This window comes from Mobula birostris, chromosome 16, assembly GCF_030028105.1.
Source record: "Mobula birostris isolate sMobBir1 chromosome 16, sMobBir1.hap1, whole genome shotgun sequence".
Lineage (NCBI taxonomy): Eukaryota > Metazoa > Chordata > Chondrichthyes > Myliobatiformes > Myliobatidae > Mobula > Mobula birostris.
In genome coordinates, this window is record NC_092385.1 from 11,786,712 (window position 1) to 11,811,368 (window position 24,657).

The window sequence follows — 24,657 nt, forward strand, 5'->3', positions numbered from 1 at the left end:
AAAGTAAACAAAAATTAACTCCCTCGCAGATGAAACTTTAAAGGCGGCATGAGGTTTTCGTTTTAATAGCCCTTTACAGAAGGGAGTTTTGGGAAAAGTCAGTTTGCTGGGCAAGTGGTATCCTTAATGATTTCTGCTCTTTTTGCCGCAATACTAGTATTTATTGCCCGCCTCTAATTTTCCTTAATGTGTTGTTGAGCTACCTACAGTCATAGAGCTTCTTCAAGTGTTGAACACAAGAGATTCTGCAGACAACCAGAAATCCAGAACAGCACATAGGAGGGGTGATTGATATGTTCATGGCCTAAGGTAGAAGGAGTCAATTTTAGAAAACCTAGAACTTTTTTTTCCAACATAGTCCCCTCCTACATTTACACACTTAGTCCAGCGGTCGTGGAGCGTACGGATCTTGGACCTCCAGAAAGTGTCCGCAGATGGGTGATTGATAAGTTCATGGCCTAAGGTAGAAGGAGATGAGTTATACAGCTCTCGTTATATGCACATGCAGGTCAACTCTTTGAGTGATTATGCAGAAAGTTTGAAGTTAATAACTCATCTCCTTCTACTTTAGGCCACGAACTTATCAATCACCCCTGATGAGTTATTAACTGATGAGTCATTAACTTCAAACTTTCTGCACAGTCACTCAAAGAGTTGAACTGCAGTGCATGTAATGAGAGCTGTATAACTCAACTCCTTCTACCTTAGGCCATGAACTTATCAATCCCACCACTGCTGTGGACCACTTCTACAAAGAAGGGATCAGTATGCTCCACGACCACTGGACTAAGTGTGTACATGTAGGAGGGGACTATGTTGAAAAATAAATGTGCTAGGTTTTCTAAAATTGATTCCTTCTACCTTAGGCCATGAACTTATCAATCACCCCTCGTACAAAGTGCTGGAGGAACTCAGCAGGTCAGGGAGCTTCTGTGGAAATGAATAAACAATCAATGTCTTGGGCTGAGAGAAGATGTAAGAGCGAGCCAAAGCAGGAAATTGAAGAGGGAAAGGAGAGAGGGGGGAGAAAATGATTTAAAGAGAAATCAATGTTCATCCTCTTCTCACCTGCCTATCATACCCCCCACCCGTGAAATGCCTCCCTCCTTCCCCTTCTCCCATGGTCCAATCTCCTCTCCTAAGGAGACTGTAGAAATTTGTCCTGGATACTGAGTGCACATCTTCAAGGAGCAGTGCCTCAAAAAAATAAGAATTCATCATTAAGGACCCGCATCACCCAGGACAAGTCCTCTCTCATTGCTACCATCGGGGAGGAGATACAGAAGCCTGAAGGCACACGCTCAGTGATTCAGGAACAGCCTCTTCCCCTCTGCCATCCGATTTCTGAATGGACATTGAACCCATGAATGCCACCTCACTACATTTTTTTTTAAACTACTTATTTAATATATACTTACTGTAATTCAGTTTTTATGTATTGCAATGTATTGCTGCCACAAGAACAAGTTTCACGACATATATCAGTGATATACAACCTGATTCTGATAAGAAACTCCTTCTCCAGCACTTGTCTTTTCCACCTATCACCTCTCAGCTTCTTATTTCATCACCACCCCCACCTGACTTCCAAATCACCCACCAGCTTCCAGCTTGTACTCCTCCTTCTTCTCCAACCTTATTCAGGCATCTTCCCACTTCTTTTCTAGTCCTGCTGCTAAAGGATCTCAGCCTGAAACATTGTTTATTCACTTTCATGGGTGCTGCCTGACCTGCTGAGTTCCTCCGGCATTTTATGTGCGTTGTTCTCCAAACACTGCAGTCCTTATTAGCATAAACCCATCCAAATGTTAATGCTTGGGAGGAGAAATACTGCAAAATGAACAATCAACTTGCCACATTATCTCAGCGATGCCCTGAAAGACTTTTAATGGTACGACTAAGCTTGGAACAGCAACCACTGGGCACAAAATGCCCTTATGCATATTAATCATCTGGCTTATATCCCAGAGTAGTTAAGTTGTATTTCCCTCAAGTTCTCTTTCTAAAAAAAAGAGAAAATCCCTGCTGTTTTATGTCTCCTTGGCAAACCACAGTAGCGTGTAACAAGCTTGATTTAAGGAGGTTATGTAATCAACACTTCGACAGACAAATGGGGACCCGTCCAGTTCGTTCTGTCTGGCACCAGTTGACACGATTCCAACATTCACTTGTCATCTTGTCATCAGGGGTGACAAGCCAGATGAAAGTTGAAACTGTCCAGGTCAAGACGATATACAGCCACCTGCACTGTGACTGCAGTAGGTCTGGGTGGCGGTTAAATAACAAAGACCAACAATAACAATGTCTTGTTCCCCCAAAACAGAATTAACCTCACCAGTGCTGTTTCATACACCTGGGTATCGCCGAATTGAAAGATTGGCTCCCACCACGCTGCCCCTACTGCCTAGCTTGTGAAACTCACTGGTTCAGTTTTAATGAGTTAATGTGTTTTACAAGGCCCTCCAAGGCCTCACTTGGAGCATTGTGAGCAGTTCTGGGCCCCTTATCTAAGAAAGGATGTGCTAACGTAAGAGAAGTTTCAAAGGAGGTTCACAAAAATGATTCCAGGATTGCAAGGCTTGTCATATGAGGAACACTCGATGGCTCTGGGCCTCCACTGGAATTCAGAAGAATGAGGGAGAACCTCACTGAAACCTATCAAGGGTCAAAAGGCCCCACTAGAGCACACTTGGAGAGGACATTTCCTGTCGTGGTGAAGTCCAAGACCAGAGAACACAGTCTCGGAATAGAGAGACATCAATCTAGAATAGAGATGAGGAGGAATCTCTCTAGCCACAGCGTGGTGAATCTGTGGAATTTGTTGCCACAAGTGGCTCAGAAGGCCAAGTCATTGGGTATATTTAAGACAGATTTAGTCAGGGCATGAAGGGATATGGAGAGAAGACAGGAGATTGGGGCTGAGAGGGAAATGGATCAGCCATGTTGAAATGGTGGAACAAACTCGATGGGCCAAATGGCCTAATTCTGCCCCTATATCTTTTGGTCTAACATACACAAGCTGCTGGAGAAACTCACCAGGTCAGGCAGCATCTATGGAGGGGAATAAACAATCAACATTTTTCCACTTATCCACCTTCCTCCTCACCTGGTTTTATCTATCATCTGCCAGTTTGTACTACTCCTCCTCACTGTCTATTTATTCTGGTTTCTTCCCCCTTCCTTTCCAGTCCTGATGAAGGATCTCAGTCTGAAACACTGACTTCTTAATTCCTCTCCACAGATACTGCCTCACCTGGTGAATCCCTCCAGTATTTTGTCTGCGCTGTTCTGGATTTCCAGCATCTGCGGAATCTCTTGTGTTCACGAGTTAATAATCGCCACTCACTGTACTACATAGCATCCAGGGCCCTGAGGGAAAAGCGAATTTCAAACCGATAGCTGGAAACTTTCTACACAAGCAGTAATCGGCAGATGGTGGACACATGAAGAGCTTTTGTGAGATTAGAAGAAACAGTTTCCAATAGCAGAATGGTCAAAAATCAGAAGACACAGAACTAGAAGTGAGAAGTGTGTATGTATGATTTCTCTAACCTCCATCTGGTGCCCCTCCTTCCCGTTCTCCTTTGGTCCACTCTCCTCTCCCAACAGATTCCCCCTTCTTCAGCCCTTTACCTTTTCCATACATCACTTCCCTGCTTCTCACTTAATTTTCTCCTCCCCAACCACCTATCCTCCCCTTCATCTGGCTTCCCTATCAGCCTCCTTCTCCTCCAACCTTATTATTCTGATTTCTTCCGCCCTCCTTTCTAGTCACGTTGAAGGGTCTTGGTCCGAAACATTGATTCTTTGTTCCTCTCTATCGATGCTGCCTGACCTGCTGAGTTCCTCCTGCAATTTGTGCGTGTTACTCTGTACAATAGCCCTCTGTGATCAGGAGTGTGATACCCCTAACAGAAGCAGATTCACGATCAATCCTCAAAATGGAATGGGAGCCCTACGAGAAACAGGATGCATGTTGAACGAGGGTGGGGGGGGGGTACCGACTGGAAAACAAAACTGTTGAAGAACTAGTAGTTGCAATGTGGGCTAAATGGCCTCCTTCAGTCCAAGGTTTGTATTTACATAGCACCTTTTTTCAGCCCTTCCGGAGCTTCCCAAAGTAGCTTATGGCCAATGAAATATTCTTGAAGTTTGCAATTTAGGAAGTGCAACTGTTAGTTTATGTACAGCAAGTCCCACAATGAACAGAACATCTAGGTTGGTGATAATGATATGGACCTCATGGGAACCCTCCCCCCCCCCCCTTCTTCAGATACACCAAGAGAAGAGTCATACCCAATTTGTACATGCTGGCCAAGATGCCCACGCTAGTCCCACTTGATTAAGATGATCTAGGATTAGCTTTATTTGTCACATGTACAGCAAAACATCAACACATATAGTGAAACTTGGCACTGTGTCAAATCAATATCAGTGAGGACTATGCTGGGTAGCACACAATGTACTAACACAACCGCGGGGACAACGTACTAACACAACCGCGGGGACAACGTACTAACACAACCGCGGGGACAAGGGTCAAACTCCTTTCCGAGAACAGCGGAAATTGAATCCCCAATCTTACAGCTGGCATCTAGTTGGATCACACTAACTGCTGCAGTACAGTGTCACACATATTGGGCTGATAACCTTCTAAACCTTTCCTACCTATGACCTATACCTGGCCAAGTACCTTTTCATGGAAAATGCTTTTGAACTGAAAATCCTATAAAAGGCAGTGGAATCGACCCAGTACATCACAGGTAAAGCCCTCCCAATCATTGGGTACATTTACATGAAACACTGTCGCAGGGAAGCAGCAGCCATCAAGGACCCCCACCACCCAGGCCATGTTCTCTCCTCACTGCTGCCATCAGGTAGAAGGTGCAAGAGCCCAAGGACTTGCACCACCAGCTTCAAGAACAGTTACCCTTCAATCATCGGGCTCTTGAAGAAAAGGGAGTAACGACACTCACTTGCTCCATCATTGAACCAATTATCTCAACCAAATGATCCCATTATCCAACAATGTCATTTTAAGGACTCTAACTCATTATCTTATGTTCTCATTGCTATTTATTTACATTTCCAGTCTGCTGTCTTCTGCACTCTGGTTGATCTTTCAATAATCCTGTTATAGTTACTATTCTATAGATGTGCTGAGTATGCCCACAGGAAAATGAACCTCAGGGTTGTAAATGGTGACATACGGTATGTACTTTGATGATAAACTTACCTAGAACTTTTAGAAGTTATTATCATGCCTGCCTCCAAGACTTCCTCTGGAAGCTCATTCCACATACATAGCATCCTTTTAAAATAAACTTGCCTTAACTTCTTATTAAATTCCACCCCCCCACATTAAAACTATGCCCTTTACTTCTTGATTCCCTAACCCTGAAAAGACTGTGCATTCACCTATCTAAGCCTCCTATGATTCGGTACACCTCAAAAGGATCACCCCTCAGTCTAATGTAGTCTAGGGAAAAAAAAATTAGCCTGCCCAACCTCTCCCTATACCTCAGTCCCTCAAGTTCTGGCAACACCCTTTGTAAATCCTTTTTGCATTCTTTCCACTTTAGTAACATCTTTCCCATAGATTGTCCACATGATGGAGTGGTCAATCACTTGGTTGACTCATCCAAAAACCCCCTTCTCCAACAGAGTAGCAACCTAGAAGATGAGCTTGGAGTTTTCTATGCAGTGGATATCTCAAAGGTTAGCACAAAATGGGACACCCATCTTCTGATGGTCTCCAGTGCACTGGATGAATTAAACTGGAGGCATTTGATGGGAATGTGGAAGAAAAGTTACAGGGGAAAAATGGTTTGAGAATGGGATTGTTTTGGGAGCTGACAAAAACGAGACAAGTATGAGAAAATCTGCAAATGCTGGAAATGGGACACAAGTAGCCTCCTTCAACATCACAAGGAACAACTGGGTGAGATATACTGTTATGTGTCTTTCTGAATAGAGCTACCAACACAGGTTCAACACAAGAGACACAACCTGGTTTCTCAGCTTCTTACTACCAGGAGCCCAGAAAGTGAGGAAACAGCAAGAACTGGGATGCATTCCCCAAGAATCAAGCCCCTCCCCAACTGCCCTACCCTAACCCAACCCAACCAAAAAACCATCCACCATAAAAGGGAGGAGCAGCAGGATGGAATAGAAGAAAACTACTTACTAGCTCCTAAGCACTAGTTATTGGGTTCTCCCAGAAATATAGTCATCCAGAATAATGATACATGGCTTTCTTTCTCTGCAATGGAAAGTATGGTTTTAGGAGAAAAACAACACAAATTAAAGGGGGAGGTGGAAGATTTACTTACTTTATAACTAAGGGATGTATTTAAAATTAGTATTCAATACACAAACTATGCAAAGGGTACAATATTAGTAAATGGGGAAAAATATTGGTGATAGAACAGAACACAAGCAGATTAATGCACAGGCAGCATCATCAAGGAACTGGTGGTAGACCTGAGGAGAGCTAAGGTACCGGTGACCCCTGTTTCCATCCAAGGGCTCAGTGTGGACATGGTGGAGGATTACAAATACCTGGGGATACGAATTGACAATAAACTGGACTGATCAAAGAACACTGAGGCTGTCTACAAGAAGGGTCAGAGCCGTCTCTATTTCCTGAGGAGACTGAGGTCCTTTAACATCTGCCGGACGATGCTGAGGATGTTCTACGAGTCTGTGGTGGCCACTGCGATCATGTTTGCTGTTGTGTACTGGGGCAGCAGACACCAACAGAATCAACAAACTCATTCGTAAGGCCAGCGATATTGTGGGGATGGAACTGGACTCTCTGACGGTGGTGTCTGAAAAGAGGATGCTGTCCAAGTTGCATGCCATCTTGGACAATGTCTCCCATCCACTACATAATGTACTGGTTGGGCACAGGAGTACATTCAGCCAGAGACTCATTCCACCGAGATGCAACACAGAGCGTCATAGGAAGTCATTCCTGCCTGTGGCCATCAAACTTTACAACTCCTCCCTTGGAGGGTCAGACACCCTGAGCCAATAGGCTGGTCCTGGACTTATTTCCTGGCATAATTTACATATTACTATTTAACTATTTATGGTTTTATTACTATTTATGGTGCAACTGTAACAAAAACCAATTTCCCCCGGGATCAATAGAATAAGACTATGACTAAGACATATCAATAGACAATCCATCTTTTCCATTCACCTTTGGGGCCTGAATGTCACTAGAAATCCATTCCCGATTCCCCTTGACTTGAGTAGTTTGCTGGATTCTTTCAGAGAATACTTAAGAGCAAGCTACATCCAGAACTACACCAGAATACGTGGATCCTTGATTGGCCTTTACAGCCACCCGAGGACCCACCAATAGACAACCCTTCAGAAGAATATCAGACTCAATTTGAGTGATCATCCTGCTACATCCAGAAATATAGGACCATTGAAAGATAGGGGATGCTAGATCACTGAAAGACCTAAGAAGGATGGCAGATTTATTTCCAAAGAATAAAAAAAATACTGGTTCAATGTACAAATTGATGCAGTCTTTCATTAATTCTGTTATGGTTAATATACTATAGATTTTTCTTTGAGTATACCCACAAGAAAATGAATCTCTGTTGTAAATGGTGAATGGTGACAAATATTTATAATAAATTTACTTTGAACAGTGAGGTAGACGAGTTTTGCTTTAAATGACAATCCTATAGTTATGTACTAATGACTAGTTTTATTTCAAATTCTAGATTAACAAGTAACTTAATATTCCATAAACAACATGTTAGGATTCGATCTCAAGGTCCATGGATTGTTAGATGATAAAATATAGAATACTACACCACTCTACAAACCCCTTAGTCCACAAAGTTGTGCCAACCTTTTAATCTGCTCTGAAATTGATCATCCCCTCCCTCCTACAGAGCCTCAATTTTTCTATCAATGTCTAAGATCATCTTAAGTGTCCATAATATTTCTGCCACTATTGCTTCTAGATTACCTGTCCAGTAATTTAACCACCATGTCATCACTATACTGTTCACACAAAGGCTCACAGTTACAAGACATATGAGCATGAACAGGCCACTCAGTCCATTCAGCCTGTTCTACAATTCAACAGGATTATAAGCAATCTTTTTAAGGATTCAACTCTACACTCTTAGCTATCTAGAAAACCTTACAGCTCATTGATGATCACCAATCCATCCACAGCAATCCGAAAATTGTGGAACTAGAGACACCCTTTAAAAGAAAATCATTTGATTCTTCTGTCAGAAATGGACACCCGATTATTATTATTATTTTTTTTTTTTTTTTTTAAATGCTACCTCTTAGTTGTGGATTCTTCCACAAGAGGAAACATCCTCTCCACATTCATACTATCGAGGCCCCTCAACATCTTATGTTTCAATCAAATCACCTTAGATTCTTTGAAACCCCAGCAGATGCAAGCCTAATTTGACCACCCTCTCCTTATAAGAAAGAGTACCTGTCTACTCTAGTCTCTGGAAAAAAAAGAATCAGAATGCTGGAAGAACCCAATAGTTCAGCAATATATACAGAGGCAAAGGTCAACATTCTAGGTCAAGATCTGCATCAGGACCTTAAGTATCACCTCTTGCCAGCAGAGAGTTCTTCTAGCAACCTGTCCTTTGTTCCTAATTCCAATATTTGCAGTCTCTTTTGTCTTCATTAACTTGGTAATGAATCTCAGAACTCCTTCCAACACATTAGCATCCTAAATAAGGAGAAATTTTGTACACAGTACTCCAGTACCATTTATAACTGAAGCATAACCAGTCTAAATCCACACCCAATTTTCCCAGCAATTAAAATATTGCATTATCTCTCCTAATCACTTGCTGGACAGGACCAATGGAAGGTGTCTCTTGATTTTCATAGGGTTCTGCTTGCTCTCAAGGAAAGGACATAAGGACCAATCAGCAAGAGAACTGGACGGTAGACCCAATTTTTGCAGAAAGTCCAATGGGTAGAAGATGAACACTGCCAGTAATGATGTCTTCTGACATTCAACACAATACATAGATATAAGCTATAAGACAGAGAAGAATTAGGCCATTTATTCCATCGAGTCTTCTCTGCCACTTTTGCCTCCGATTCAAAAGAAATGGATTGAACTTCATTATCTTCCCTCATCCACTTTCCTGGAACTTGAGGAACTGAACACTGAGGCTTAGATGAGATGCGGAGCTGATGGAGTACCAAACAAATGGAGGAACTGCCTTTTCAATCAGTTCTGTCACCCACCACATGGGCATAAACAATGCCCTGTCACCCATTCAGGAGGGTGGTGGTGGAACAGCAGTTACTCTCAATGTTCTGGCCAACCAACATCACTACACAAACACCATCTAGTTTCTCAAGCATGTCCCACCAGCTTCATTCACTACTACTCTGAACTCGCAACCTATTCAAGGACTCTACAACTTATGCTCTTGGTATTACTTATTTGCTGTTTCTTGTACATACACACTAGACTATTTACAACAAGGACAACCTACAACTAATGTTCTCAGTATTGTTTTGCTTTATACATATAGTTTGTCTTCTTTTGTACATCGGTTGTTTATCATTCTTTGTTATTTATAGTTTTTCATAAAGTTTATTGTATTTATTTTCCTGTAAATGCCTTCAATAAAATTAATTTCAGGGTAGTATATGGTGACATATACAGACTGTGATAATAAATTTACTTTGAACTTTGTGAACCAGTTATGTAATCATGGCTGCTCAGCCTCAGGCCTCAAATCCATTTCTATATCAGCTCCCCAATCTTCTTTACATTTATCTATGTCCTCGTTAAATACTCCCAATGACCTAACCTCTGTAACCCTCTAGGATAGGGAATTACAGGAAATTGCCACCCTCTGGAAGAAGAAACTTCTATGCACCTCAGATTTATGTGGCAGTTCATTATCTTGTAACCAGGTCCTTTGTTCAAAACTGTCCCACTAGTTTAAAGTAAGTTTATCAAAGTATGCAAACACAAGGAAATCTGCAGATGCTGGAAATTCAAGCCACACACATTAAAAATGCTGGTGAACGCAGCAGGCCAGGCAGCATCTATAGGAATAGGTACAGTCAACGTTTCGGGCCGAGTCCCTTTGTCAGGTCTAACCCGAAGGGTCTAGGCCCGAAATGTCGACTGTACCTCTTCCTATAGATGCTGTCTGGCCTGCTGCGTTCACCAGCGTTTTTTTTTTAAATGTGTGTTGCTTTATCAAAGTATGTATCTGTTACCATATACTACCTTGTAACTCATTTTCTTCCAGACATTTACAGGGGAAAAAAAGAAATACAATAGAATTTTATGAAAAAGTATGCATAAACAAAGACTGACAAACAACCAATGTGCAAAAGACAAACTGCAAATAAAAATGCATAGTGAGAACACGAGCTGCAGAGTCCTTGAAAGTGAGTCTATAGGTTGTAGAATCAGTTCAGAGTTGTGGTGAGTGAAGTTATCTACATTGGTTCAGAAGCCTGATGGTTGTAGGGTAATAACTGTTCCTGAACATGATGGGGTATGACCCAAGGCTTCTGTACCTCTTTCCCAGTGGTAGCAGTGAGAAGGGGGCATGGTAGTGGCCTTTGATTGTGTTTCCTTGTTTCAGTGCTCCATGTGAATGCCTATGATGCACTTGGCAGTATCCACCACTTTCTGTAGGCTCTACTGCTCCTGGCATTGGTGTTTCCATACCAGCCCATGATGCAACCAGTTAGGATATTCTCCACTATTCATCTATAAAAAGTTTTGTTGACAAGCCCCAATCTATGTAAACCTCTAAGAAAGTAGAGGCACAATTGTTCCTTCTTTGTGAAGACACTTATGTGCTGGCCCCAGGACAGCTGTGTAGTAGAAACTGCGAACAGTTTCAAACTCTTGGGAGTGCACACCACACACAACCTCTTTTGGTCCCAGAAAACCTGCTACACAGTCAAGAAAGCTCACTGTTACCTTTATTTTATGAGCAGCCCGAAGAGAGCAGGACTTTTGACAGCAATACTTGTGTCATTCTGCAGATGCGCGATAGAGCATCCTCACAAGCTGCATCACTGATGGATGGAATCCGCACTGCCGCGGACAGGAAGGCTCGGAGTAGTCAAAGTTACCCAACACATCACTGGCACCAGCCTACCTGCCATCAAGGATATACTTACAGAAAAGGAACAGTTACATCATGAAGGATCCCACACACCCTGCTCATGGACTGCTGGTCCCACTTCCATTAGGGAGAAGGCTACATAGCATCCATGTTAGAACCACTAGAACAGTTTCTTTTCCCAAGCAGTAAAGCTGATCAACACTTACACCCACTAACACTACTTTATTATTTTCTATCAGTCATCTTATATACAGCCTAACATCTCTTTATGAACAATCTATAAAAGCTATTTATATTTAATGTGTTTTATTATTATGTTCTTTATCATGTGATTTTTTTTGGGCTGCATTGCATTCAGAGTAACAATTACTTTGTTCTGCTTTACACTTGTGTACAGGAAATGACATTAAGTAAATCTTCAACCTTGAGATCCTCTGATTTGTTAATTGCCATGAATTTAAAACTACCCTATCTCTCCAGTAGAAACATCTCAACATCTACCTTTGCTGGATGTCTCCCTGGATTACGTGTTTCAATGAGATTACTCATTTCGAAACCTCAAAACCATGATTATTATTAAGACATCCGCGAGAGCACAACCCTCCTCATCTCAGGGATAAGCACGGGTCACTAAAATCAGATGGCCTGATCTTTCTCTGCTTCAAAGATCGTGCCGTGTGCACACTGCTCAGAAACTTTCCCATTGTTCCAGGGCTCCCTACGATGTTGCAGGCACTATACAAATGCAACTTTTTATTGCTTTGGTCTAGAAGCCACAAGTCGGATACAGTTTAGCACAGTACAGTCCCTTCATCCTACAATGTTGGGCCGACCTTTTAACCTGTTCCAAAATCAATCTAACCCTTCTCCCCGCCCCCCCAAAGCCCTCTAGTTTTTTTTTATCATCCATGTGCCTATTAAGATTTTCTTTAAAAACCCCTAATGTTTCCGTCTCTACCACTACCGCAGCAGAGCGTTCCACGCATCCACAGCTCTCCGTGTAAAGAACTTGCCTCTGATAATCCCCCTATAATTTCCTCCAATCACATTAACAAGTATGTCCCCTTGTACAGTATTATCCGTTTCCGCCCTGGCTAACCACTCTATACAAAGCCAGGAAGCAAAACAGTTAACATCCAAAGCAACACACTCAAAACACTGGAGGAACTCCGCAGATCAGGCAGCATCTATGGAAGTAGAGAGACATCCATCCGAGATACAAGAACATATACGCTCTGCAAACAAATAAACTTTACAAGCAGGCGTTTGAGAACACGCGTTAACGAACTGTTCAATCGATCATTCGCACCGACGCCTCTCTCTTTAAACTGACCCACCGTTTCACAGGCGCGTTCAGCGAGGACCTGCATTCGCACCGCACCTTAAATTCGCAGTCGCACATTAACCCTTTCTTGTATCCCGAAAGTCCACAGGTAATTCACACCACTAAGGAGCCACCCTTGACCAACCGCACTTTCAGGAAGCGATGGAGATCCCCGACCAGTTAGGCTGGTTAACGAGACACGAACTTTCCCCGTGCAGGCTGCTCTCAAATCCGAAGATACCAACGGGGTTGCAGCCCTGTAGCATTCAGTTTACCTGCCGGTTCAGAATGGGACGCTCCACAAAAGCGTAGTTACTTTTGTTTTGCGTCTTACACTCAGTGCATGGATGGATAACTCAGCGAGCGACTGCCCACTAAGCCACGGTACAAGTGTCCCTGTGCATCACTAACCGGGAGATTCTCTCTCTTTCTCCAAAATACGTTTCATGTTGCAACTTTCCAAAGTTGCTGCAGCAACTTTCTGACCGTTTGGAAGTGTAGATAAACTTTCTAATTCTTTGCAGTTCTTTTGAAAAACTTCTGACCTGGGTCGTTAGATAAGGTTTCTGCACGGGAGCAGGCTCAGATACTTGTACTCGCAAAACGGCAATACGTCCTCAACATTGTCATTAAAAAAACCCGACAGTAATACGTATTCACTTAACTGTACAGACAGACCCATCAATGCTTCTCGCTCGCTCGTCTCCGAGCAAGGTCGTATCGCTACTTAGCGCGGGAGAGGAGGAGAGGTGAATCTTTAGTCTGTGTGGGCTGAGAAGGGGGGGAAGGGATCTAACTTGCCTTATTCCGAGAGAGCCTTTCACAAAAAGAGACCCCCACACACGCCGGCGAGCGTGGAATCCAGTCTGGTGGTTGCAACCAGCTCCAAAGCTGCCAAATCCCGAGGCTTGGGTCAGAGGCAGAGTCATTAAGAAATTTTAAAAAAACACACACACGTACAGAGATAGATGTAGGAGTGCCTCAGGGAGGGGATGGTCCACTCCGAAGCAATCTCTGCCTCATGACTGGCGAACTTTGAAATCACCTGCCGTCACTGGAGATTATCAGAGGGTAAATATGCAGGAGGAGAAATGGCCTCATCCATTAACCCCTTCCAGCTGCCACCGGCTCTGGTCAACAAAGGAATTGGGATTTTTTTTTGTTTGTGTTCTTCATTACGCCAATCATCAGATTTTTATTTTGCCCTGCGTCTCTTCTACCTAAATAGTGATCGATATCGGCACGGAAAACAAAACATGGCCATCCGCCCCGACCCTAGACAGCCTCTGTAATCGTACAGCCATCTCCAGCTACCGACCCCGGTCAGAATGAGGATCATTCTCATTGACATACGTCGTGATGTTTTCTGGCACCTGTACAGTGCAAGAAATAAAAGTTACTAGATGTTATATAAATAAACAATTACACTAGTAGTACAAAAGTGGAATAGCGGAGAATATTTATGGGACAGTCTAATCACCTCCCACCCCCTGACCTTTCTCATGATCAGTCTAGACACCTCCTGGCCCTTCCCCCAGTCAGTTTTTATCAACCCCCCTCCAACCACTGACCCTTCCTTTGGTCTATCTAATCACCCTCCCTGCACTGGCACTTCCTCTGGTCAGTCTCATCACTTTCCTCCCCCACCCTTCCATCTTTCCTTTGGTCAGTGTAATCACACCCCACCCACTGACCCTTCCTCTGGTCAGTCTAATCACCCCCATCCCCTGACCCTTCTCTGGTCAATCTCATCACCCCTCTTGCACTGACCGTTCCTCTGGTCAGTCTAATCACCCCCAACCCCTGACCCTTCTCTGGTCAGTCTCATCACCCCTCTTGCACTGACCGTTCCTCTGGTCAGTCTAATCACCCCCAACTCCTGACCCTTCCTCTGGTCAGTCTAATCACCCCTCGTGCACTGTCCATTCCTCTGGTCAGTCTAATCACTCCTCCTGCATTGACCATTCCTCTGGTCAGTCTTGTCACCCTGCCTACACAGACCCCTCCTTTGGTCAGTCCAAACACCTCACACCTGCATGACCCTAGCTTCATTTGCTGACCATGTGCAGTGGGTCACTGACCATACATCGAATGTGGAATGGCACGGAGTAATACAGCAGGGAAAAAGGCTATTCAGCCCAACCCATCCATGCTGACCCATTAACAAGTAGGTATACAGGTGCGCCTAATACAGTGGCCGCTGAGTGTCTGTTTGAATGGATCCGAATGGAAGTGGGAGAAACCCACCCAGCCAGATGAAAGTGCAGAGACATTAGAAGAAATCAGTAACACACACAAAAGTTGCTGGTGAACGCAGCAGGCCAGGCAGCATCTCCAGGAGGAGGTGCAGTCGCCGTTTCAGGCCGAGACCCTTCATCAGAAGAAACCAGTGTTCAATTACCTCAGAGATTGTAAGTGGGTCCAGAATCTCTTAAGTACCTGTTGCTCAGCACTGAAGTGAAGGGTCTGCTTAGTATATGTGTTCAGCTCTCTGGGTGGGATTAACAGCCACAAAGCACCTTATCCACAGATGAGGGCAGTACCCCTGAGCTATGGTTAATACCAATGTACTTTAAACTATGTACAGTATTTACTGACTTAGAACCTGCACTTGCTCATAGGCTAAACAATGTAACTCTCCTCATTGAAGGATCAGAGGTGAAAAGGGTGAGCAGATTCAAGTTCCTGGGTGTCAACTTCTCTGAAGATCTACCTTGGGCCCAACATATTGATGCAATTACAAAGAAGGTGCGACAGTGGCTGTATTTCATAAGGAGCTTGAGGAGATTTGGTATGCGTTCAAAGACTCTCGCAAATTTCTACAGATGTACCATGGAGAGCATTATGACTGGTTACCTTGTTGTCTGGTATGGAGGGGCCCCTGCACAGGATTGGAAAGAGGTGCAGAAAGTTGTGAACTCAGCCAGCGCTATCATGGGCATTAGCCTCCCCAGCATCGAGAACATCTTCAAAAGGTGATGCCTCAAAAGTGTGAAATTCATCACTAAGGACCACCATCACCCAGAACATGCTCTCTTTTCATTGCTATCATCAGGGAGAAGGTGCAGGAGCCTGAAGATATACACTCAATATTTTAGGGACCGTTTCCTCCCCATTGCCATCAGAATTCTGAATGGATAATGAACCCATGTACACTACCTCACCATTCTTTTGTGGTCTCTTTTTGCACTTCTTATTTGATTTAATTATAGTGTAATTATTGTAATTTATATTTTTAAATTATGTAATGTACTGCTGCCGCAAAACCACAAATCTCACGACATATGCCAATGATATTAAACCCGATTCTGATTCTTATTCTGATCACTATTATTCATGTTGCAAATTTACACTGTAATACCATTTTATTGATTCATGAGTCTATTTTCTGCAATAATGACTTTTTTGGCATTTCATTCTGATTTTCAATTTAGAATATTTTGATTTCCAAAACAATTTGCAGGAACACGTTCAGAGAGTCATGGAGTCATAGAAGAGTACAGCACAGAAACAATCCCTTTGGCTCATCTAGTGCATGCCGAAACCATCTAAACTGCCTACTCTCATCAGCCTGCACTGAAAGAATAGCATTAACATCCATGTATCTATCCAAACTTCTCTTAAACATCAAAATTGAGCTGGCATGCACACTTGCACTTGCAGCTCATTCTACATTTTCACAACTCTCTGAGTGAAGAAGTTTCCCCTCATGTTCCCCTTAAACTTTCACCCTTAACCCATAACCTTTAGTTCCTGTCCCACCCAACCTCCATGGAAAAAGCCTGCTTGTATTTACCTTGTCTATACCCATCATAATTTTGTATACCTCGATCAAATCTCCACTCAATCTTCCACGTTCCAAGGAAGAAAGCCCCAGGCTATGCAGATTCTCCAGTTCCAGCACTACCCTTGTAAATTTTCTCTGTACTCCTTCAACTTTATTTACAACTTTCCTGTAGGTAGGAGACCAAAAGTGCACACAATACTCCAAATTAGGCCTCTGCAACGTCTTATACAACTTCAACGTAACATCCCATGTCTTGTACTCCTTTCACAAGTTGAGACATAGCTGTAATTTGTACTATTAACTGCTGAATACACTCAAGTCAAGCAGCATCTTCAGAGAAAGAAATATTTCATTGCTGCCCTTTCCAGTCCTTTTCCAGCTCTTTTGAATTTTATTCCAGATTTCCTACATCTGCAGTATTTTTTCTACAGATTCACGTAGAGTGGAAGGAAGTGAGAAATGACTTTGCTTCAGTAAACAAGCAAACAATTTGCAGTCCTCTTCACACCCAGTTCAAATGTTTATTTGTAAGAAGTTACTGTGAAGTGTCTTGGAGATGTTTTCATACTTTATGAGTGCCATACAAGTGAAAGTTTTTGATGTCACTAAAATAACCAGCAATATATTCCAAAGCCCTTGCAACCAGTGATAAATATTTTAATATTGGTGATTTTCTTTTAGACAAAGACTAAAACAAATCGACATAGTAAGGTCCAGCAAGCAGCAAATTTTGATCAAAGTTCACGGACTCTTTTTCTCTCTCCACAGACGCTGTCTGACTTGTTGAGTATCACCAGCATTTTCTGTTTCTGTTTCAGATTTCCAGCATCTGCAGTATTTTTGTCATGACCACGGACTCTGCTGTTTGGTATATATGCTCCTGCCCTCCACCCCCACCCCCGTAGGTGGCTGCATGTCAGGTTGGGCAATTGCACCTATGAATATGCCCATTCCAGCTAATTACAGTCTCATTATGATGGTATTTAACCCCCATCTTTTCATTCTTGATACTTGACAGAAAGCGTGCTAATGTTTACACTCCCTCCATACACTAATACTTGTCCGGGAAAGAAGACTACCACTTCAATCGAAGCTGTAAGGAGTGTTTTTCATTTAGTATTTAGATACTGCTTTCGGCCACAGTGTTGGCATTTAACTTACAGTCTGAGAGTCTTAGCTAATGGTCCTTTGGCTTAGCATTTATTGTTTTCCTTTTCTTTTAAGCTCTACAACATTTCTCATTAAAGTCAGTAAACGGTCAACCTGCTTCAGCGTCTCTCTCTCTCTCTCTCCGCACTTGGGCCATATCCAAACGTCCAACAATTTACTTCAGTCCTGAACAAAGGTCATTGATAGCAATGTTAGCATTCATTCTGAAAGAACTAGCATATAAAAGCAAGGATGAAATCCTTTATACGGCATTGGTTAGACCATGTTTGGGGTATTGTAGGCCATTTTGGGCCCCTTAATGAAGAAAATATACACTGGTTTTGGAGATAGTCCAGAGAAGGTTCATGAGAATGATCACAGGATTGAAAAGGCTGATGTATAAGGAACATTTGACTGCTCTGGGCTCATACACGCTAGAGTTGAGAGGAACGGGGGAAAGGGGGATCTCTTTGATACAACAGGGTCTTTTAAGAGACTCTTAGATAGGTACATGGAGCTTAGAAAAATAGAGGGCTATCCAGTAGGGAAATTCTAGACAGCTTCTAGTGTAGGTTTCATGATTGGCACAACATTGTGGGCCAAAGGGCCTGTAATGCACTATAGATTTCTATGTTCTATGGAATCTATGGAATATTATAAGGCCTAGATACAGTGGGTGTGAAGAGGATGTTTCTAATAACGGGGGAGTCTAAGACCAGAGTCTTAGAATAAAGATGATGAGGAATTTCCTTAGCCAGAGAGTGGTGAATCTGTGGAATTTGTTGCCACAGACTGCTATGGAAGCCAAGTCATTGGGTATATTTAGTGCAGAGCTTGATTGCTCTTGATTTGTAAGGATGTCAAAGGTTACGGTGAGAAGGCAGGAGAATGGGGTTGAGAAGGATAATAAATCAACTATGATTGAATGGCAGAGCAGACCCAATAACCTAAGTGGCCAAATTCTGTCTCATGGTCTTATGATGTCAAACTGACTTTGTCACTCTCCCCACAGATGCTGTCCTCCCAATAAGAATTTTCAGCTGGTTTTGGTTTCCCATCAGGTTTCCAGCATCTGTAGTATTTATTAAACTTCAACCACAATATTAACCAACTATCTTGTTTTCCCCCTCACTCAGAATAATGATGATTTCTTTTCATTAAATTAAATCCACCTTGTTCTCAGAATCCTAACCCACAGAATTCTTGTGGGTCTAGGCTGTCCCCAGCCTAATTTACAGGAACTCAACCAATAAATGTCTAACACCAGAGAGCATGCATTTAAGGTGAGAGGAAGTAATTTCAAAGGGCAAGATTTTTTTACATAGAGAGTGTTAGGTGACTGGAATGCGCTGGTTGGAGTGGTGGTTCAGGCAGATACATTAAGGACTTCTCAGGGACATTCAGATAGACACATGAATGTGAAGAAAGTGAAGGGATATAAACATTGGGTAGGCAGAGGGGATTAATTAGGTTGCCCATTTGATTACTAATTTAGTTGGGTCGGCACAACAGTGTGGGCTGAAGGGTCTGTTCCTGTGCTGTACTGTTCTATCGTCCACATTCTAATTTTATTCTGGCCACTTGGAATGCTCTAAGCTGTTGGAGCACTGGTTCTGTGTAGGACAGTACTGAAAGCGAGCGGCCCCTGGACAATCAAAACAATCCGCTCACAATGCAAGGAGTTGACGCAGCTAAAAGTCTTCCCAAAGGAACTGTGGATGAAAGAGATGGTAATGCTGCAAATTAGTGCCATCATTGTCCTGAGATTTAGAGAGAAAAAAAATCAATGAATGCGTCAGCGGATGCTCCTCGGCCCTTGTGAGCAACGACTGGGCGAGGAGCTTCACACCGTAGCTGTAGGGTCTGTGGGCCTCATTGAATTGTTGTACATTGCTAAATGGTTGCAACAACTAAGGAACTCTTAACTCCTTCTTCCTGCAGTTGTCTTGAAAACACTATTGTTTGCTTAAGACAGTCATCACATAACATGAACCTGATTGCAGAAAACACGGTACCCACACAAGGGAATTTGGGTTTCAAGTTCAAGTTTAATTGTCATTCAACCATACATGAATATCCATGAATACAGCCAAACGAAACAGTGTTTCTTCAAGGCCAGTGTGCAAAACACAGTACCAATAGTCATACACAGCGCAAGGCACATTGAGCACATGTAAGATAGAAAGCATATACAGGGTAAGGCAACAAGCACATATAAGATAGCAGTAAAATACTGTTACACACAGAAAAATAGTCCAATTCCCTAAGTCCATGAATGCTGCAGCAGTCTGCAGTCTAGCATAATACAGCATGTCCTCTGCCAAGCGAACATGGGGGGCGCGGGAGTGGGGCAGCTCTGACTCCTGCATGCACATCACTCCACCCTGCCTCTGACACTCTGCTGGAGCCCCCAACTCTGACACCTCCCACTGGGTAGCTACCAACAGGCGAAACTGCGGCTTGAGGCCTGGCCATGCAGCTGTGACGATAAAGGGTCTTGGCCAGAAATGACAACTGTTTATTCATTTCCACAGATGCTGCCTGAATTGCTGACCAGCATTGTGTGTGTGTGTGTGTGTGTGTGTTGCTCAAGATTTCCAGCATCTGCAGGATTTCTTGTGTATATGTTACCCATAAATGTTGCTTTGCTTTACAAAAGTTTATACAACTAATTACAATATCACAGCAATACATTATACTGTTAAATATTACAGGACTTCATAATACACGCACTATTTACAGTTTCAAATTATAATGCAGTCAGCCAGGATTGAATGGTGGAACACATACAAAATGCTGAAGGAACTCAGCAGGCCAGGCATTATCTAGGAAAAAAGCACAGTCAATGTTTTGAGCTGAAATGTCAACTGTACTCTTCCTAGATGCTGCCTGGCCTGCTGAGTTCCTCCAGCATTTTGTGTGTGTTGCTCGGATTTCCAGCACCTGCAGACTTTCTCCTGTTTGTGATTGACTGGTGGAGCAGATGATGTGCCAAGTGGCCTAATTCTGCTCCCATGTCTTACAATCTTATTAACATCTCCGCTGCTCTGAAAGTTCAGCGCTGTTTGGCTTGAGCCCAAAATGTGCACTATTTGACTTGTACCTTGATTAACTCCCCATTTTTATTGTTGCGACAAAGCTCAGAGGTAACTCCAACACTGCCCACACTAAATCTATTGGCAGGTTAGACAAATAAATGTCTCTGCAGAGAGTGGTAAACACTCTCCAGTTCATCGCAGTCTTATTATTTCCTTCCATAAAGTCTGTGTTTGCCAGTGCATTGCTCCAGGAAGGCTAACAGTACTCTCGAGAGAAGCAGCGCGCTGCGCGTGCGCAGCCCTCCGGTGAAAAATGATATCGTATCCGTTAAATAGGGGCCGTGGACAATTCTGATTTGATGGAGAATGGATGTGAAAGCACAGAGGAACATCTGGAAAAATTTCTGAAACGCTCGTTTGCTGCTGTCGTTACTGCATGGTCGGGAATCTTTCAGAGGGAAGGCCTCAAAATTCCCGGCTTTGCCTGCTGTTGGTGACCGAGATGGAGGTCGAATCGCTCGGATAGGGATGGCACTCAGTACTCGGTGTCGGAGAGCTAATCGGAGCTCGAAGTTTTTGGATGACTCAGAGTCGGACCGTGGTCAGGTATGGGAGGGAGAGTTTTTCTTCCTTCTCCCGTCTGCGTGAGATGTGGGACATTTGAGAGACTTTGAACTTTTACTGTGCTCATGGACTTCTTCATCAAGTTATGGTATTGTTGCACTGTTGTGACTATATGTTATAATTATGTGGTTTTGTTAGATTTTTCAGTCTTGGTCTGTCCTGTGTTTTGTGATATCACACCGGAGGAAATAATATATCATTTCTTAATGCATGCATTACTAAATGACAATAAAAGAGGACTGCGTGTCTTCATAATCTAAAAGAAAAGAATGCCTGGCACCTGGGCCATTCCCTTTTTCTCTCCTCTACCTTCTTGGAGAAGTCAAAGGAAGTTCTATATCTAAACTGAAGAAAAGCTTCTTCCCCACTACTTGCAGCATTCTGAACCAATCACTTCTTTTCCATCCCCATACAGGTCTTGTTTTTGCAACAGTACATTGAGGTAATACATCATTATCTTTATGTGCCATGTCGCCTGTGTGGGTGATCATGGTCTTTGACCATAATTGTTCTCGGCAATTTTTTTCTACAGAAGTGGTTTGCCATTGCTTTCTTTTGGGCAGTGGTTTTACAAGACAGGTGATCCCAGCCATTATGAGATGATACCAGTTTTAGATATTACTGTTGGGACAATGTATACCCTGTTCATGTTCCATAGTCTTTCAATTTCCTCTTTTAATTCAGCATATTTCTGGTGTTTCTCACTTATTGATTTCTGTATGTTATAGATGTTTGAAATAACTATCTATTCAGTAAGTCATTCTTGCTTGTTTACCCTGTGTTAGTATATTCAGAAGGTTATTATGGATTGTCCTATCTGTAATAATGAATTGGTCATAATATAACTTGTGGGACTCTGACTCTAAAACTGGATCAGGCTTGTATTTGTAGTAAGGTACGGTTTCTTTTGGGAGTTTGTATTTAAAGCAAGATTTTGGTGAATGATATTTGCCACTAGATTGTGCCTATGTAAGTAATCAGATTGAGTTAAACTGCTGCAGGATCCTGTAATGTATTGGATTGTTTCTGGTTTCTCTTGGCATTTTCTGCATTTAACGTCTTGAATTTGTTGGTATCTTATTATGAATTTTTGATACATTTTTTGTGTTAATTAGCTGGTCCTGTGTTGCCAAAAGGAATCCCTCTGTTTCTGGGAAGAGGTCTCCAACTCTGAACCAGGTGTTTGATACTTCCTTGTCAACATCTAGTCTGCTCAGATCGTGGGGATATTTTCCGTGGAGGGTTATGCTCTTCCATTGGTTAACTTTTTCTTCTGTCGTGATTTTTTTTCATTTTCCTGGTTTATGCTTTCTTTTAAGTTTAGTGGCGCAAATTTCTTTCTCAGAATTGCATATGCTTGCGTGGAGTGCTAATTCTTATTTTTATTGATGAAAATATATCCTTAGAAGTTTTATCTGACTGCTGTGTAACTTTTTTAAAATGTATGTTATTCCTCTTTCTGTCCTAGGTAGTGTTAATCTAAGCACATTTGAGTGTACAGTGTTTTCTAAAATTTGTCATTTCCATTCACAATTTTCTTTGTAAATTTTGTCAGTTTTGGACCAATATATTAGGCCAAAAGAATAAGTTAATATGGGTGAACGTACTTATTGCCTTTGTTATATTTTTACTATTGAGCTCCATTTAGCAGATTTTCTTAAGCCTTTAAGCAAATTCTGTTGATATTTTCTCTTGGCATGTGGCCAAGTGGTTAAGGCATTGGACTACCGATCTGAAGGTCGTGAGTTCAATCCTCAGCCAAGGCAGCATGTTGTGTCCTTGAGCAAGGCACTTAACCACACAGTGCTCTGCGGCGACACTGGTGCCAAGCTGTATTGGCCCTTGCCCTTCCCTTGGACAACATCGGTGTCATGGAGAGGGGAGACTTGCAGCATGGGCAACTGCTAGTCCTCCATACAACCTTGCCCAGACCTGCACCCTGGAGAGTGAAGACTTTCCAGGTGCAGATCCATGGTCTCGCAAGACTAATGGATCCCTTTAATTTAATTTCTCTTTATCACACTATGATCTATTTTCTTTGCTTGTTGATATCCCGGATACTTGTATGTTTTTTAAATATCATCCATCAGTTGTATTGTATCCTACTGCTCTGTTTTATACTCTACTAGCACCATTGCACCTTTCTTTATGTGTAATGTTCTCCACTTATCTAGTCCAAGGTTCATGTTTAGATCTTAAGAAAACAGTTCTACTATTTGAATTGATTGCTTTAGCTTTACTGATGAAGGAGACTATAATTTCAAACCATTCTTGTATAGAAGGTGTGTTAAGGTACAATTTGTTTGGTTGCTTCTGATTTGATACCCTATTTTCATCTGATTCAGTAAATTCAAGAGTAAGTTAAGATGAGACAAAACCGTAGCGGATTTAAAGAATCACCCTGGAAAAAGCCACTGTTATCAAAATAGACAGAGGCAGTTATTTTTTTGGTTGTTAATAGATAGGGTGATTATAGTACACCAATACTTCAATGGATGTTGTAGGAATTTCAAAAATATTGGGTGTAGTTTACATATATTAAGAACTTCTCTTAACCATGAGTGTGGGATGGAATCAAATGCTTTTTGGTAGTCACATATCAAAATGAAAGATTTCTGCTTTACCACTGGGTTTGATTTTGAATTACAGAATCTATTAACAAGTTGTTGTTTATATCTATAATACCAGTAATTATTATTATGAATGTATAGGGATGATTATATTATATAATAATAACAATGATTATTATTATGGATGTACATATGGATTATATAATATAATATAATGATAGATGCAAAGAATGACAAAAGAAATCAGAAACAATCCAACACATTTATAGGATCCTACAGCAGTTTAACTCAATCTGATTACTTACACAGGAACAATCAAGTGGCAAAGGTTATTCATCAAAACCTTGCTTTAAAATACAGACCCTACAAGACATCATACCTTACTATAAATGCAAGCATGATCCAGTTTTAGAGTTAGAAACCTACAAATTACATTATGACTATTACAGATAGGACAATCCATAATAACTGTCTGGATATGATATTACAGGATAAACAAGCAAGAGCAACTTACTTAATAGATATAGCCATAACAAGTACACACACAATGCAGTAATCAGTAAGTGATAAACGCCAGAAATATGCTTAATTAAAAGAGAAGATTGAAAAAAAACTATGGAATGAATGGGCTGCACAGCAATATCTGTGTAAATCTTCAGCATTCCATGATACTAGAATATTCTGAAAGTTCTGTGCTATTGCAAAATGAGTGTGCTTGGCTATGCCTGGACCTAAGGTTTCACAAATTTGAGCTGAGAAAAAATAAAAATACCATGATAGATAGATAGATAGATAAATAGATAGATAGATAGACAGACAGACAGACAAATAACATTGGGAACATAAGTTATAAAGTCTATGAAAGTGTGTCCGTAAGCTGTGGAATCAGTTTGGTGTTGAGGTGAGTGAAGTTATTTAAATTGGTTCAGGAGCCTGATAGTGAAAAGGTAATAACTGTTCCTGAACCCCAGGTATGGGTCTTGAGGCTCCTGTACCTCCTTCCCAATGGCAGCAGCAAGAAGGGAGCATAGCCTGGATGGTG

General features: G+C 42.1%; 1 protein-coding gene across 7 annotated transcripts in view; it reads right to left on the reverse strand.

The window, feature by feature from the left end:
* The window catches only part of sema3b (sema domain, immunoglobulin domain (Ig), short basic domain, secreted, (semaphorin) 3B), a 495,602-nt gene that overhangs the window by 243,040 nt on the left and 227,905 nt on the right, over positions 1 to 24,657 (reverse strand). The window contains exon 1 of one of the 7 annotated variants that reach the window (XM_072280303.1): positions 13,249 to 13,411. The exons of 3 other annotated variants lie outside the window; for them this stretch is intronic. The gene's annotated coding sequence lies outside the window, so the exon portion shown is untranslated. Of the gene's footprint in view, positions 1 to 12,460; positions 12,718 to 13,112; positions 13,205 to 13,248; positions 13,412 to 24,657 lie in introns of those variants that run through there. 3 more of the 7 variants (XM_072280305.1, XM_072280304.1, XM_072280302.1) reach the window with 3 other exon arrangements.